We start from the raw sequence: 18339 nt of genomic DNA, 5'->3' as shown, positions 1-18339 counted from the left end.
CCACCTGCCTTGGCCTCCCAAAGTACTGGGATTATACGCATGAGCCACCGTGCCCAGCCGTCATTCTTATATTATTATTTCCTAGGTGTATTTCCTGAAGACTATCTTCTGGTCTCGAAATGGACATGATGGATCCACGGATGTACAGCAGAGAGCCTGGAGGTCCAAACGACGTAGACAGGAAGGTATGGCTCTCTTGGAATCCCCATAGTGTGGAAATGAGTTTGCCCTGGAAAGGGAAAGAACAGCTTCTTTTCCTCAGGTTTCTCACCTTCTCTTCTCCTCACTCTCACCAAGGGCTGAGGTCCATTTGTATGCACACAAAGAAAAGAGTTTCTTCCTTTCCAGGAAATAAAATTGGCCTGAAAGACGTCATTACTCCATGGAGACATGTGGAAAGAAAATTTAGAGCGAAAATCCATAAGAGGAAGGTGACAACGAAAATCAACCATCATGACAAAATCAATGGAAAGAGGAAGACCGCCAGAAAACAGTAAGATGTGCCTTGACACAAATACTGTTGTATGAACCATGTGCCAATCAAAGTAGACAACTGTAAAGTCCTTGAGAATATTTTCTACAATATTTGTGGCAAATTCAGTGGGTTCAAAATTGAGTTTGTCCTTTCTGCTTCATTAGTTTAAGCTGTATAATTCCTTTCCCTTCCTACATTCTTGTTTGTCATTTTTTCGGGGGAAGAGGAGTTGCTAGTACTGGCATTGGTTTTCCTTTCTCTGTCTTTTTTTTTTTTTTTTTTTTTTTTCCTGAGATGGAGCTTTGCTGTTGTTGCCCAGGCTGTAGTGCAATGGCACAATCTCAGCTCACTGCCTTTTGGGTTCAAGCAATTCTCCTGCCTCAGCCTCCCAAGTAGCTGGGATTACAGGTGCCCACCACCACGCCCAGCTAATTTTTGTATTTTTACTAGAGATGGGGTTTCACCATGTTGTCCAGGCTGGTCTCGAACTTCTGACCTCAGGTAATCCACCTGCCTCAGCCTCCAAAGTGCTGGGATTAGAGGCGTGAGCCACCACAGCCAGCCTTTTTTTTTTTTTTTTTTAATTTTGAGATAGAGTCTCGCTCTGTCGCCCAGGCTGGAGTGCTATGGTGCAATCTTGGCTCACTGCAACCTCTGCTCCCAGTTTGAAGCAATTCTGCCTCAGCTTCCCGAGTAGCTTGGATTACAGGTGAGTGCCAGCACATTTGGCCAATTTTTTTTTTTTTTTTTTTTTTTTTTGAGACAGAGTCTCACTCTGTCACCCAGGCTAGAGTGCAGTGGCATGATCTTGGCTCACAGCAACCTCCACCTCCCAGGTTCAAGCGATTCTTATCCCTCAGCCTCTTGAGTAGCTGGGACTACAGGCATATGCCACCATGCCCGGATAATTTTTGTATTTTTAGTAGAGGCGGGGTTTCACCATATTGGCCAAGCTGGTCTAGAACTCCTGACATCATGATCCACACACCTCGGCCTCCCAATGTGCTGGGATTACAGGCGTGAGCCACCGTGCCCGGCCAGATTTTTGTATTTTTAGTAGAGACAGGGGTTCACCATGTTGGCCAGGCTAGTCTTGAACTCCTGACCTCAGGTGATCTGCCGACCTCAGGTGATCTGCCTACCTCAGCCTCCCAGTGTGAGCCACCGCACCCAGCCTGGATTGTTGAATTCAATCCTTGGGTCACCTCCAGATTCATTTTCACAGTCTTTCATGTTTTGGTCATATTACATTGTATTTTGCTGCCATATGACTGATCTTTTTCTGTTAAATGTGAGATACTTGTTAAAAAAATATTTAGCAATGAATTGAGGCCTAGTAGCATGTTATCTTGCTGCAGAAGAGATGGGAGTCTACTTCTGGGGGATGGTCAGGGGTCCTCCATACAGGCTGCAATTGAGGTCGTCGGTGCAGGCTCAGTCCCTACAAAGGCCAGGGTATTTTCTGTCCACCTTTATTCTGATGCATGACTCTTCTGGGTCTCAACCAGAGCCAGTGGACTTCAGTATGGGTCGCTTTCATTGGCAGACCCTCAATCCACTTGTTTTCCATCTAATCCCATGCATGTGTGCAAAAGCTGCTGTGCTTCTTTGCATCTCAGTAGTTCCTTCTGGAATTCAGCAATGAAACTCAGGGAAATGGGTTCCAAATGCGAGGCTGACTTTCGTCCTGGGTTTCCTTCTTCTCCATCTTCACCTCATGTCTGTTTACTGCCATGTTAGCAATTTGATGTATTCAATCATGAGTTTTATATTCTGTTTGGTGTCCCCCATTGTTCTCATCGGAGATCAGAAGCTTCAGATGCACTTATGTCAACTCAAGAGTAGAATGCTTCCTTAGCTTCCCTCCAGAGTCAGGTTTTGTGTTTCTAGTTCCCAAGTGCACAGCAGGAGTAGTGATGTCCTCACTGGCTTCTCATTTGCATTAAACTGTGAGCTTCTTTAGCGTGGGGACAGGACCCTGCTCCCATTGCATTCTCAGCACCTCACCACACACTCCTTGTTGGAGGCCACTCCAGACAGCATGTGCTGAAGGATGCCCTGTGGTCAGAAACAAGTTCATGAACTTTCTCTTTGAAGTGTTTTTGTCCCTGTTTCCTAGCGTTCTGGGAATTTTACACATCCTTCCTATAAAACCAAGTATCAGGTGAGATCCTTAGGATCAGGACCATGAATCAAGTGGTGTGAGGGCAACACAGCAAACTTACCCTTTTTAGGCCATTTCCTTTTTCTGCCCTCAATCTCTGTGAACTGAACCTTGTTAAAGTCAGTCAACACCAGGGTGGATGGTTTGCCATTGTCACCTATTTTCAGGACATAACACCCGACTTAGGAGCCATTCCGATCATTTCTAATTCAATAGATGCGCCCAGCATTCAGATTGCCTTTTCTCTCAACCAGGATCTTTAAAGTCGATGACAAGAGTTCCAGTCCTGAATCATGGCAAAATGCAGTAGTGAACTGCGGGGTTAATGACACCATATTCTGGAACGATCTCTCTATGGCTGATGGTCTCAGTTCCGGCATCAGCCTCTGACTGAGAATCAGGTCTCACACAGGAGGAGTCAGATGAGGAGCAATCCTCTGCTTCCGATGGAGTTAGTTGTGATGAATTGGTGAGGTCTGGTTTTTCACACTGAACTAAAATGAGCTTTCGCTGTGTCAAGCACAAGACTGACCCCAGAGACACACATAGTGCACCTCATAGAAGCTTTTAATAGTCTTTATATTTACTAAAGAATAGGACTAACTATGGAAGTATGAAGATGAGCTGGAAATGACAGGTGACTTGCCAGCAGGCCAGAGTGTGACTTTTTTTTTGTCCCTCAATGGGAGGTGTCCATTCTCCCTTTGGTTGTGAGAATCAGTTGGTTCATTTGTGGGAAGGTTGCAGGGGGGATCTTTGAATCACAGCCTTCAGATGCCAGAAGGGCAGAGGGAATCCCACACGGGCTGGTGGATCATGTGTGTGCATTTCTCTCCCTTCTAATCTGAGGAAACTAAGCATGAAAGAATGTGAGCATGCAGAAAAGGAGAGGCAGGTATCAGAGGCAGAGGAAAATGGGAAATTGGATATGAAAGAAATACACACCTACAAGTGAGTTCAGAAACTGAACCCCACCCTCTTGGGAAACGCCCATTGGAGTGTTGTTTTTAACCTTTGTACAGTGTTTAGACCCAGTAAATGCAGAAATAGAAACAAATGGTCAGAAGACATATCGAGAGAGAGAGAGAGAGTTCACAAAACAGAAAACAAAGTACCTTAATATTTACCACTGACCAAAAGATGTGAAGCAGCAAAATGTCTCCTGACCCCATTGCCAGCTAGACTGTGTGTGGAAACTCGGTTCATACCAGCCATTCTAGGGGTGGGATGAGTTGTTGTCATCCTTAGGAAAGTGTGTTGTTGTAGGATCAACCACATCCTTCTAAAGGACTATGCCTGTTTATAAGCCCAGCTGTTTCTGCCCTGTGAAACACGGTAAGGATATTAATACAAAGAGAATACAGCTTTATGATAAAAGATGCTCAATGAAGGATGAATTAGGGATATACTGAGAATGGGGAAGGAAACTATCATCTCAGAAGTCAGCAGGCAGTAAGCAAGAGGAGGAATCAATATAGCAACAGTTTGGATCAGACCGTACAGTTTTTTTGTTTTTGTTTTTGTTTTTCTGAGATGGAGTCTCGCTGTGTCACCCAGGCTGGAGTGCAATGACGTGATCTTGGCTCACTGCAACCTCCGCCTCCCAGGTTCAAGTGATTCCCCTGCCTCAGCCTCCCGAGTAGCTGGGATTACAGGTGCCTGCCACCACGCCCGGCTAATCTTTTGTATTTTTAGTAGAGACGGGGTTTCACCGTATTAGCCAGGATGGTCTCAATCTCCTGACCTCGTGATCCATCTGCCTCGCCCTCCCAGAGTGCTGGGACTACAGGCATCAGCCACCGCGACCGGCTCAGACTGTACTCTTATAGCCATCTGAAATACGTTTTCTAGGTACAGATAGATTGTGTAAGGGTACAGTTGTGAGGATAACAGAAACATGGCAGATTATTTAAAATCATCCTGAAAGTGGTGCTTTATCTGATGAAAGTGATTGTAATCCATAGGAAAATGTTTCAACGTGCGCAAGAGTTGCGGCGGCGGGCAGAGGACTACCACAAATGCAAAGTAAGGAGCTTCCTCCCCGCAGTTGCAGGATAGTTCAGTGCTGATGCAGATGATGCCACGGCTCTTAGACTCTCTCAACATTCAATTTCTCATGTGTTGGCTTTTTCAGATCCCCCCTTCTGCAAGAAAGCCTCTTTGCAACCGGGTAAGTTTGTTTGTTTTCCTTGCTTTTGAACATAGTCTGCCAGGTCAGGACATGGATACATTTTTCTCCCTACAGCTCTGTGCTCAAGCCCTGCAGAGGGAGATGGCAGAGAGAAAGGCTGCCTACAAGCATCACAGTCCCATCCCTGTTGGTAACCGTGTTGTGCAAAAACACCTTCATCCCCACCCAGTGGGGCCCCTGATCTAATATTCAAAGTGTCAGAGGTTCCATATTTGTAATAGCAAATGGGCCCTGACTGTAAATTAGTGAAGAGTGAATGTAACTTATTACCCACAGGGACAATTCCAAATGAAGGCCTTAAATGATGCTCAGCTAAGCTGGTTCTTGTGTGGCCTCTGTACCTTCAAAAGCTGCCGAGTCCTATGATTACACGTGATGGGACTTGTACACTTGAAGTGAAACACAGTTTTAAAACTTGCATTGTTTAGAATTCCCACCTCATTTTTCCATGGACAAAAGTATTCTTTATGTCCTAGTGCACTTACAATTTGGTATTACCTGGGAGTGAAAAGAAATATTGCAGCCATGCCTAACTGACTTCTTGAGGTAAGATTGTTCTGTCAGAAAACCCTCTCCCAGTTCCCCTGCAGCTCTTCAGGAATCCACATCTCTCCAGAGCTCTTTGTTCTCATGGGTGGCACCTCCAGAGTGAAGAAGATCCTTTGTCAAGAAGGGAAACAGAGGGGAAATGAGAGGGTCCTGCAGGCAGAGCTGGAATCAACTTCCACTCTGCCTCTTGCAAGCTGTGTGACCCTGGGCACAATTTCTCCTTCCTCTGGAAACCTCTGTTTTCTTAGATTTGGAGCAGGGTGGTCACACTGACCTTGCAGAGTTCTGAGAATCAGAGACAGAACATAAAAGGCCTGGAAAACATTCTCCAAAAAGAAGCTGCAACATGTGTGGACAATGGGCTTTTCATGCCTCTCTTACTGTCTGTTGACCTGGTGCAAGAAACATGCTCTGGTGATGGCTGTGAGGGAGGAATGAGGATAGACATAGACACTCCTGTGTCTCAAACATGCTTCTTTATTACTCTGTTATGACTCTGTCTTCCCTGGGGCAGGACCCCAGCCTGCCTACATTTGCAGACAGACACAGTGGCATGTGGAGACAACAGTGTGTCCCAATGACTTTTCTTTACCCCCCAGCTGTCAGCAGTACTCAGTGGAAGGGTGATATTATGACAGTGATACTGCTATTTTGAAACCTGGAGGATGGAAAGGTGCAAAAATCTATCACCAGCAACAGAAGGTGCAGACCGTGTTGGTGGCAGTAATTTTGTCCATCAAATGAATATGTGTGAAAACATTCCCTTCTTCGGCCCTACAGGTCAGAATGGCGGCAGCGGAGCATCGTCATTCTTCAGGATTGCCCTACTGGCCCTACCTCACAGCTGAAACTTTAAAAAACAGGATGGGCCGCCAGCCACCTCCTCCAACTCAACAACGTTCTATAACGGATAACTCCCTGAGCCTCAAGACACCTCCCGAATGTCTCCTTCGTCCCCTGCCACCCTCAGTGGATGATAATATCAAGGAGTGTCCTCTTGCTCCTCTTCCACCCTCTCCTCTTCCACCCTCAGTGGATGATAATCTGAACGGGTGTCTCCTTATCCCTCTTCCACCCTCTCCTCTTCCACCCTCAGTGGATGATAATCTGAAGGAGTGTCTCCTTGCTCCTCTTCCACCATCTCCTCTTCCACCCTCAGTGGATAATAATCTGAAGGAGTGTCTCCTTGCTCCTCTTCCACCCTCTCCTCTTCCACCCTCAGTGGATGATAATCTGAAGGAGTGTCTCCTTGCTCCTCTTCCACCCTCTCCTCTTCCACCCTCAGTGGATGATAATCTGAAGACTCCTCCCTTAGCTACTCAGGAGGCTGAGGCGGAAAAACCACCGAAACCCAAGAGGTGGAGGGTGGATGAGGTGGAACAATCACCAAAACCCAAGAGGCGGAGGGCGGATGAGGTGGAACAATCGCCCAAGCCCAAGAGGCAGAGGGAGGCCGAGACACAATTACCCAAACCCAAGAGGCGGAGGTTGAGTAAGCTGAGAACACGCCATTGCACTCAAGCCTGGGCAATAAGAATAAATCCGTGGGTCGAAAAAAAGAAAAAAATCAAAAAATAAAACAAAACCCACACTCCAAAAACAAACTAACAAAGAATAAATAAATAATATAAAAATAAAATAAATACTGCAGTCCTTATGTTATTGCTTTGTTTCAGTATCTGGTATGATTGCCTGAGGGACCTGAGGTTCTTAATTAATTGTGGGGTTTTTTTTTTAATCTTTAGAAGTGGTTGGTTATGTAAAATATTATTATTATTATTATTATTATTATTATTTTTTTTGAGACTGGGTTTTGCTCTGTCACCCAGGCAGGAGTACAGTGGCTCGATCACAACTCACTGCAGCCTCAACCTCCTGGGCTTCAAGCAATCCTCCTGCCTCAGCCTCCCAAGTAGCTGGGATCACAGATGCATGCCACCACACCTGGCCAATGTTAAAAAATCCTTTAACTTTTTTGTAGAGATGCACTCCTGGACTCAAGCGATCCTCCTACTGGTCCCGACCACCAGCCTCTTTCTGATAAACATTTACACTGTTTATTATCTGATGCCATTTCTATCTTCTTCCTTGTCATCCAGACATCAAAGAATTAGGTTTCTTCAGGGTTTTCTTTTTCAAGTCCTCATTGTTAAAGATCACTCACATTAGGGCCAGACACCACGACTCATGCCTGTAATCCCAGCACTTTGGGAGGCCAAGGCGGGCAGAGCACTTGAGGTGGGGAGTTTGAGACCAGCCCGGCCAACTTGGTGAAACCCCACCTCTACTGAAAAACATACAAAAATTAGCTGGGCGTGATGGTGCATGCCTGTAGTCCCAGCCACTTGGGAGGCTGAGGCATGAGAATCGCTTGAACCCAGGAGGCAGAGGTTGTAGTGAGCCAAGATCACATCAGCACACTCTAGCCTGGGTGACAGAGCGAGACTCTGACTCAAAAAATAAATAAAATAAATATCACTTACATTAGATATACCCAAGGGGTGTTCTATAGAGAGTTGGAAGCAGTGGTTATTGCAACAGGGGCACGGAAGTCATCTGGCTATGCCAGGATGCCCAGGGGATACTCGGGGTGGGTGGCATAGTGGTGCTGGGGACTCACCGCACAGGACGCTCTGATTGACGCACTGCCAGGAGTAGCGCTCTGTCTTGGGGCTGCAGCCGGCCTCCTCAGCTTGAGTGTAACAACAGTCGTGGCCATGGCAGCACCTGCGGATGTCACATGGGCAGGACAGCAGGTGGGTGAAGCTCTCTCCTGGCCCTCCTCTCTTGCCAGGACCATGGGTGAGTGAAGACCTCCAGGGAGGCACAGCATCCTCTTATCTAAGTTTTTTTTTTGTTTTTTTTTAAGAGACAGGGTCTTTCTCTGTCGCCCAGGCTGGACTGCAGAGGCACAATCATAGCTCACGGCAGCCTTGAACTCCTGGGCTCAAGCGATCCTCCTACTTCAGTGTCCCAAGTAGCTGAGACTACAGGCACACGCCAGCATGCCCGGCTGGTTTTTTAATTGGTATTTCCTTTGAGACAGCGTATCTCTCTGTTGCTCAGGCTGGAGTGCAATGGCTCAATCAGCTCACTTTAGCCTTGAACTCCCGGGCTCAAGTGATACTGCCACCTCAACCTCCCAAGTATGCTACTACAGGAACACAAACTCCTTTTTGAAATTTTTTGTGGATATGGGGGTCTCACTATGTTGCCTAGGCTGGTCTCAAACTCCCAGGCTCAAGCAGTCCTCCTACCTCAGCCTCCCCAAATGCTGGGATTACAGGTGGGAGCTACTGTATGCCTGGCCTTATCTAAGCTGTTTCCCTGAAAATCCCCGACTTGGGTAATGATTCCATTGGCCCCACCATGCCCTGTCCTGCCTTCCTGGCTGTGCCCAAGCTTGGTCCCTGCCTGCCTGCCTCACTCTCTGGGTCTCGAGCTTCTGTGACACATGACTCCTCTCTCTTCCTGGAGTGATCCAAGCCCTGCCACTTCCTGACTTTGCCCACACTGTACCCTCTGCCTGGGGCAACTTCATGTCTGCCCATTGACCCTTAGGCCTCAGCTCAGGCACAAGCCCCTGCCTCCGGAGGTCATCCAGGCCTCACCAGGCTACACCCTCTCGTAAAATTGGATTCCCTCCCTTCAGGGCAGGTTTATAATGAAATCCTCCTCAGAGGCCAGGTGCGCTGACACCCATCTGTAATCCCAGCAGTTTGGGAGGCTGAGGTGGGAGGATCACTTGAGGCCAGGGGGTCGAGACCAGCCTGGGCAACATAAGAGCGACTCTTGTCTCTATAACAAATTTAAAAATTAGCTCACCAGGCCAGGCTCAGTGGCTCATGCCTGTAATCCCAACACTTCGAGAGGCCGAGGCAGGTGGATCACGAGGTCAGGAGTTCGAGAGCAGCCTGACCAACATGGCGAAACCCTGTCTCTACTAAACATACAAAATTAGCCAGGCATGGTGGCACGCACCTGTAATCCCAGCTACTCGGGAGGCTGAGGTAGGAGAATTGCTTGAACCCAGGAGGTGGAGGTTGCGGTGAGCCAAGATCATGCCGTTGCAGTCCAGCCTGAGCAACAGAGCAAGACTCTGTCTCGAGACAATAAAAACACACAAAAAATTAACTCGCCAGGATGGCACATGCCTATAGTCCTAGCTACTTGGGAGGCTGAGGAGGGAGGATTCCCTTCAGCCCAGGAGTTTGAGGCTGCAGTGAGCCACTATGATTGTGCCACTGCACTCTAACCTGGGCAAAAGCGAGACCCCAGGCTAGAGTGCATGATTTTGGGTCACTGCAACCTCCACCTCCCAGGTTCAAGTGATTCTCCTGCCTCAGCCTCTTGAGTAGCTGGGACTACAGGCATGTGCCACCACGCCTGGGTAATTTTTGTATTTTTAGTAGAGACAGGGTTTAGTAGAGACCATGGTGAAACCCCGTCTCTATAAAACAAATCTCTACTAACCCCATCTCTACAGAAAACAGCTGGGCGTGGTAGTGCACACCTGTAATTCCAGCTCCTTGGGAGGCTGAGGCACGAGAATCATTTGCATCTTGGAGGCAGAGTTTGCAGTGAGCTGACATCGCACCACTGCACTCCAGCTGGGATGACAGAGCAAGACCCTGTCTCAAAAATAAGAAAAAGGAACAAACAACAGCAACGACAACAAAAAAACCTCTGTGTCAATCACAGCCTTCAAGCTAGGGGAGAGGCGGCCGAATTCTGCCCTCTGCTAACTGACTATAGCTTTGTGGAAATGGGCGAGTGGCATGCCCTTTTGAGCCTCAGGGCCCCATCTGTAAAATGGGCATAACCGTCATGCCCGTCTTTAAGAACAGCCTTGGGGGTAAATGAGTGGAGCTCATGGAAAGATCTCAGCCCACAACCTTCCACAGAACAGGCGCTTCTCACAAAGTAAGTAGCAGGAGTGCAGAGGCTGCAGGCATGAATCCAGCCAGACTGCCTGGGTTCAAGTCCCAGCTCCCACGTCTTGGTAACTATGTGGCCTCAGACAAGTTACTTAACATTTCTTTTTTTTTTTTTTTTTTTCAGAAGGAGTTTTGCTCTGTCACCCAGGTTGGAGTGCAGTGGTGTGATCTCGGCTCATTGCAACCTCTGCCTCCCGGGTTCAAGCAATTCTCTTGCCTCAGCTTCCTGAGTAGCTGGAATTACAGGCACCTGCCACCACACACAGCTAATTTTTGTATTTTTAGTAGAGACGGGGTTTCACCATGTTGGCCAGGATGATCTCGAACTCCTAACCTCGTGATCCGCCTGCCTCAGCCTCCCAAAGTGCTGGGATTACAGGCGTGAGCCACCATGCCCAGCCAAATCTAGGGCCAGAACATGGCTGCAGCATATAAAAAGAATTGAACTCCATACTTTTGTTAACCCTGTTTTTTGTTTGTTTGTAGTTGTTGCTGTTTTTGAGACAGAGTCTCGCTCTGTCGCCTAGGCTGGAGTGCAGTGGTGCAATCTCGGCTCACTGCAGACTCTGCCTCCCGGGTTCAAACTATTCTCCTGCCTCAGCCTCCCAAGTAGGTGGGACTACAGGTGCCCACCACCACACCTGGCTAATTTTTGTGTTTTATTAGAGACAGGGTTTCACCATATTGGCCAGGCTGGTCTGGAACTCCTGACCTTGTGATCCGCCCACCTCGGCCTCCCAAAGTGCTGGGATTACAGGCGTGAGCCACCACACCCAGCCCCTGTTTTGTTTTTGTTTTGCTTGCTTCTTAGGGTTGTTTTTCTATTTATGGTAAAGGCATTGGCTTTCCATTTGTAGCATCAATAGAATATTTCCTGTTTACAATAACCTTATGTCATAGTAAATGGTAAAGGGATTTAAAGCAGTGGTTTTCAGCTGCCAGAGGCCTGAGAGAGTTTGGGCATACTCTGTGTGATCGGGCAGAAGGCCTGTGGGAAGTTTAGCAGAGGACAGGGCCAGGAAAGGCGATGGACAGTGGGGGTCTGTCCTGGTCACCAGGCCCCTGGGTCCTGCCCACCTGCTTGGAGCTCCCCACCCATCACACATGATGCTGCCAAGCCCTCTGGGTATTGTGGGCAAATACCTTAGGAGAGAAGCTGATGAACTTTGTTTCTTGAAATGCACAGATTCCTTGGACATCCCTGAGAGGTCAATCATGAAAGTCAACTTGGTTTTCTCCCCCTCATTTGGGTTCAGAATTTAAAGTCCACACACACAGGCAGTAAGATGATATAGATACGGACATCATCACTCGGTTTCGGATGTTAAAATGTCTAGGTGGGTTAGGGGTGATTTGCGATCACACAACCTTGTGGCACAAAGAGGAATTCCCAGGCCAGAGGGAGACATTTTATTGCCATGTTATGATCTTATCATTGAGTTGAAAGGCAATCTTGTTTCATTTTGGATTCTTTCTTATGTTTATGTCTTATAAGGGCACTTTGAATTTCCAAGCAAATAATAATTTTGAATTAGCTTTTAATCATTGACTTCTAGCACAGTTATATGATCAGAAACATGCTGTGTGATTTGATTGCTCTCAAATATATTGAGATTTGCTGGAACAAAATAAGTCAGGTTAATTTTTGTAAATGTACCATGCATGCTTAAAATGAATGTATCTACATTTGTTCCTGAGATACAGGTTGATGGACGGATGGCTACATGGATGTGATGGAGATGGTTTACTATCGGGACCTTCCGCATCCTGCTGATGTTTTGTTGCTTAGGATATGAATGGCTGAGCGGAGGCTGTAAAACCTGGCACCCTGCTTGGGTATGAGGTTCTTCCTGCCATCCTGCCATCATTTGTTTTTTATGTTTTGTCACCAAAAGTGACCTTGAGGAACCCTGGGAGCTCAGGAAGGAAGGAGCGCCCAGAAGCAGGGACAGGGAGCTGGTTGGGGAGGACCAGAAATCAGGTTTGTGAAGGTTCCAGAGAGGACCTGTCCTTGCGAGGAGTGTGGGAGACTGAGATGGGGGAGGGGTCATTGGAATGATGCGGGCGCTACTTGGCGTTGTCCATTGTGAGGCACCACCGGGGTCATCAGGGATTGGTGGAGAGGGAGTATAAAGCCCCAGGGTTGCCAAGGGAGGGCCCAGACCGAAGAAGGTTTGGTGGATAGCAGAACCTTTTTGTCTCCCTCTAATTGCTCCTAAGCCTCACGCTCCCTTGCCCCGCGTGTCCTGTTGCTTCCCTGATCTTCTCCGTGACCTGTAGCTAAACCTTCCACCAGCGCTTGAGAACTTAATTGGAACCGGATCCTTTCCCAGACCCCTTTCTTCTTCTCCTCGTCCTCCTCCTCCACCTCCTCCAGGTGCCCAACAGCCCCCTTCTCCTCCTTTCCCTTCCCTTACTTCCCCCCTTCCCCTCCCCTTCCCCTCCCCCTCCCCTCCCCCTCCCCAACACAGATCCGGCCCCGGTCCCCGTCCCCTTCCCTCCCCCCTGCCCTAAGCCACCTCCACCTCTGTCCTGGCCGCCTCAGGGCGCCCTGAAAGGACCAGGACATGCGGCTGCGGTGGTGGCTCCTCTTTTGGCTCCTGCTGGGATTTATCAGCCATCATCCCACCCCTGTGAGTAGACGCTGGACCCGCGGGGTTTCTTCCTTTTTACTGGGCTGTGTCACGCGGCATGAAATTACACAGCTCAGGCCTGTAATCCCAGCACTTTAGGGGGCCGAGGTGTGGGCAGATCACTCGAGTCCAGGAGTTGAAGAGTAGCCAGGGCATCATAGCGAAACCCCATCTCTACAAAAAATTCCAAAAAAGATTAGTTGGGCCTGGTGGTGCCTACCTGTTATCCCAGTTACTGGAGAGGCTGAGGTGGGAGGATCGCTTGGGCCCAGGAGCTGGACGTTGCAGTGAGCCGAGATGGCCCCGCTGCACTCTTGTCTCTAACAAACAAGATGGACCAAAACAAAGTGAAATGTCATTTGATTTGTGTCATCTGGTTTGATGACTTTTTTTTTTTTTTTTTTAGACAGAGTCTCACTCTGTCGCCCAGGCTGGAGTGCAGTGGCAAGATCTCGGCTCACTGCAACCTCCGCTTCCGGGGTTCAAGCAATTGTCCTGCCTCAGCCTCCTGAGTAGCTCAGATTACAACGCCTGGCTAATTTTTGTATTTTTAGTAGACCACCACGCCTGGCTAATTTTTGTATCTTTAGTAGAGACGGGGTTTCACCATGTTCGCCAGGATGGTCTCCATCTCTTGACCTCGTGATCTGCCTGCCTCGGCCTCCCAGTGCTGGGATTACAGGCGTGAACCACCACGCCTGGCCAAAATATGTAACCTTAAGTGTAAGTTTACTAACTTTGGAAAGTACATACACCAGCATAAACCAACCCCCTTTCAAGATCTACATTATTTTATTTATTCATTTATTTTTTTGAGACAGTTCCTCCCTTGTTGCCCAGGCTGGAGTGCAATGGGGCAGTATCAGCTCACCGCAACCTCTGCTTCCCAGGTTCGAGCGATTCTCCTGCCTCAGCCTCCCGAGTGGCTGGGATTACAGACATGTGCCACCACTCCCAGCTAATTTTGTATTTTTAGTAGAGATAGGGTTTCTCCATGTTGGTCAGGCTGGTTTTGAACTCCCGACCTCAGGTGATCCGCCCGCCTCAGCCTCCCAAAGCGTTGGGATTACAGGCGTGAACCACCGTGCCCAGCCAAGATCTACACTATTATGTCACCCCAGAAAGTGAACTCTCACTCTTCCCAGCCAGTCTCTTTCTTATCATAGGTTAGCTTGCTTATTCTGGAATTTCGCGTCTACAGATGCATGCCATGCCATAGGTACTCTTTTGTGTCTGCTTTGTTCTGCTCAACACCATGTTTCTGAAATCATTACCATTGTTGTATGGTTCTCTAACTCCATCATTTCCATTTCAGACTCAGCATATGCTCAGTTCAACCTGATGAAGGGCTATCTCTGTTTAATTCACCATCTTGAAAGAAACATTTAAAATTGAGATGTTTTCAAGAATATATAGTTAAATCCTGAGGAATCGATGTAGAAATGTTATCACAAGCTGTCTGAACTTACTCAGGGGAAGTCTTCATCTTCACTCACATAAGAGTCTAATGGAATTAATATCAACAATCTTAGAGAAATCCCACACTATTCATGCCATTTTCATGATCTCCGCCTTGGTAATTTTTTTTTGAGACAGTCTCGCTCTGTCACCCAGGCTGAAGTGCAGTGGTGTGATCTCGGCTCACTGCAACCTCTGCCTCCCAGGTTCAAGTGATTCTTCTGCCTCAGCCTCCCAAGTAGCTGGAACTATAGGCGCGTGCCACCATGCCCTGCTAATTTTTTGTAATTTTAGTAGAGATGGGTTTCACCGTGTTAGCTAGGATGGTCTCAATCTCCTGATCTCGTGGTCCACCCACCTCGGCTTCCCAAAGTGCTGGGATTGCAGGCGTGAGCCACCACGCCCGGCCCACCTTGTTAATTTTTAAGCACTAAAATTTGATACTTATTTGTGAATGAAGTAATCTCTTCATTGTATTTTTTTTTTTTTTTTACTTATGCTGAGCTTTAAATGACAAAGATTCATATAATCCAAGAGAGAAGTATTATTTAGAGGGATTCTTTTACCATGTGATATATAACAAATGCATCCAATGTTATACATCAATTTAAAAAACAAGTAAATAACTTTAAAGAAAAGATAACTACTGGCCAGGTGCAGTGGCTCACACCTGTATTCCCAGCACTTTGGGAGGCCGAGGCAGGTGGATCATGAGGTCAGGAGTTGGAGACCAGCCTGGCCAAGATGGTGAAACCCTGTTTGTACTAAAAATACAAAAATTAGCCGAGTGCGGTGGCAGGGGCCTGTAATCCCAGTTACTCAGTAGCTGAGGCAGGAGAATCTCTTGAACCCGGGAGGCGGAGGTTGCAGTGAGCTGAGATCATGCCACTGCAATCTAGCCTGGGTGACAGAGCAAGACTTTGTCTCCAAACAAAAAGAAAAGATAATTACTTTATACTTAGCTTGTCTTAGCCATGAGTGACGGGCTGCATGTGGCCCAGGACAGTTTTGAATGCAGTTCAACACAAATTTGTAAACTTTCTTAAAACATTAGGAGATTTTGGCCAGGTACAGTGGCTCATGCCTGTAATCCCAGCACTTTGGGAGGCTGAGGCGGGCAGATTACCTGAGGTCAGGAGTTCGAGACCACCCTGGCCAACATGGCAAAACCCCATCTCCACAAAAAATACAAAAATTTGCTGAGTGCATTGTCAGGCACCTGTACTCCCAGCTACTCAGGAGGCTGAGGCAGGAGAATCACTTGAACCTGAGAGGCAGAGGTTGCAGTGAGCCGAGAGCACGCCACTGCACTCCAGCCTGGGTGACAGAGTGAGACCCCATCTCAAAAACAAAACACCAAAACAAAAACAAAAACAAATGGCTGGGCACGGTGGCTCACACCTGTAATCCCAGCACTTTGGGAGGCCGAGGCAGGCAGATCGCCTGTCAGGAGTTCAAGGCCAGACTGGCCAACATGGTGAAACCTCATCTCTACTAAAAATACAAAAATTAGTCGGGCATGGTGGCAGAGACCTGTAATCTCAGCTACTCGGGAGGCTGAGGGAGGAGAATGGCTTGAGCCCAGGAGCTGGAGGTTGCAGTGAGCCGAGATTGCACCACTGCACTCCAGCCTGGGCGACTGAGTGGAGCGGAACTCTGTCTCCAAAAAAAAAAAAAAAAGAATTTTTTTTTTAGATTATCAGCTATTGTTAGTGTTAGTGTATGTTATGTGTGGCTCAAGACAACTTTGCTTCTTTTAATATAGGCAGGGAAGTCAAAAGATTGGATATCCCTGCTTTATACCAAGAAAGACAGCACCCCACATTTGCGATGCCTAAAAACACTACCAGCCATCTGAAAAACATGAGACTTGTAACTTCTGTTCTTTTTTGTAGCAGTGGAATCCCACGGTGATATCTGAGGGATGTGGTTACCTTTTGGAGGAGGTTGACGGTTTCTAAGGATGATTCTTTCTGAGTGAAATATTGTCGGTGTCATTGACCTTTTCATTATTTCAATTATTATTATTCCAGGTTATCAACACTCTGGCTGTCTATCGTCATCGTGAGACTGACTTTTGTGGAGGAGTTCGAGACCACCCTGGCCAACATGGCAAAACCCCATCTCCACAAAAATTGGATAATTTGATAATTATCGTTATTGGGTTTCTGAGACCTTACACATTTACCATTCTCTTCTGCACAAATTACCTTTGTGTGAGTATACTAACTTTCTGTAGAGGTATACTTGTAATCACAAATAAGAATAAATTATATAAAACAATTCACATTTCTGGACTTCATTATGAATATGTGGTTTTACCCAAACAATCAGGGAAATGATTTATTAGCATAAGAATTATGAAAATGTCTGCCATTTACATTATGAAAATTAAATAGGTCGGTGTTTGTTTAATAGAATGTCAACAGAGCTTTTGGTCAAAAATAAGTTTTTTTAACCTTTGTGCTATTTATCACAAATGGAGTATGAGGTTTCATCACTTAAATAGGAAATTCTTTCTAAACTCTTCTGCTTTATAGTTCTATCGTATGGGTGGAAGGAAAGCTTCCAATCTCCTCTCTGAAGATTCACTGCAGAAATGAGCTGACAACAGACAGCTTAACAGGAAAAGAAAAACCTAGAACAGGCATAAACATGGGAACCAGCTGAAAAATGAGACTGCTAGAAGGGCCGGATGGTTGATGCTTAAAGAGCACCCTCTTCTGAGGGGAGAGGGAGATAGATGGAGATGTAGGCCATTTAGAGGGGCAGCAAATGATTTTTAGGGGAAATGAAAGAGGCCAAGGAACAAACAATTGGCCTGAGACAAAGTTCCTCTGAGGTCATAGGGACGAGGTGACAAACTGCCGGAAGGTGAAGGGCAGAACTGCACTGCGTCTCATGATGCAGAGAAAGCCCCAGAGAATCTCTTAGAACTGCCCTCCAAGAGAATCGATGAAAAGTGTGTCTGGGCAGGGTAATTTTGAATGACATCATTCAAAGTGCACGTTCCCACTTGCAACCGGAGAGAGATCAGTATGTCAAAAGTCTGTACTTGGTAAGAATTTGGCTGCTAAGTTGTGCCATAATTTGTCTTTTGAGCCTTTTTTCCTTTGGGTAAGTTGAGCTCTACATTTTGTCTTGCCATTCATGACAGTAAAAATGTGGTTGTCTGGGGGCTGAACCTCCTTCTGAACAATGATCCAAGATAAAAGTACTAATACCACAATGCTTTTTTATATTCAAGGGAAGAGGAAGTATGTTTCAGTTTCACCACCTAGATAATTACACGTCATTTGGCACTGCCTTTCAAGATATGTAGAAAACAGAAAATATATGAGTTATGAAGATATCTAGGCACATTTAACATTCTCTATGCCACTTAGTCCTGAACAGAGAATTTTCGATATAAATTGGAGGAAGCTTTTTTTTTTTTTTTTTTTTTCTTTTCTCACCCCCGAGACGAGTCTCCCTCTGTTGCCCAGGCTGGAGTATAATGGTGTGATCTCGGCTCACTGCAACCTCCACCTCCTGGCTTCAAGCGATTCCCCTGCCTCAGCCTCTCAAGTAGCTGGGATTACAGGTGCCCACCACCATGCCCAGCTAATTTTTGTATTTTTAGTAGAGTCGGGGTTTTACCATGTTGGCCAGGCTAGTCTCAAAACCCGACCTCAAATGATCCACCCGCCTCAGCCTCCCAAAGTGCTGGGATTACAAGCGTGAGCCACCACGTGAGCCAGGGGAAGTTGTTAAATTTACCACTTTTTAACAATTCCATTTAGGAAAGTTCAGTTGAGCTGTTGGACTTGGACAACTTTGCACCTCTCATCTTTGTCCTTGTCATCTAGTCATCTATACCATTACCTCCTAAGCAGGGACATCATGGGTGCCATGAAGCATTCATGCGTGATGGCATTTCTTTGCTTGTCATT

General features: G+C 46.9%; 1 pseudogene; it reads left to right on the top strand.

Annotated features, from left to right (window-relative positions):
• The first annotated feature begins 262 nt into the window (after nt 1-262).
• LOC134729295 (nuclear pore complex-interacting protein family member B15-like) lies at nt 263-6987 on the top strand (annotated as a pseudogene).
• Nucleotides 6988-18339: the final 11352 nt, after the last annotated feature.

This window comes from Pan paniscus, chromosome 18, assembly GCF_029289425.2.
Source record: "Pan paniscus chromosome 18, NHGRI_mPanPan1-v2.0_pri, whole genome shotgun sequence".
Classification (NCBI taxonomy): Eukaryota; Metazoa; Chordata; class Mammalia; order Primates; family Hominidae; genus Pan; species Pan paniscus.
Note: the sequence above shows the minus strand (reverse complement) of the source record. Positions and strands in the feature narration are given on the sequence as shown.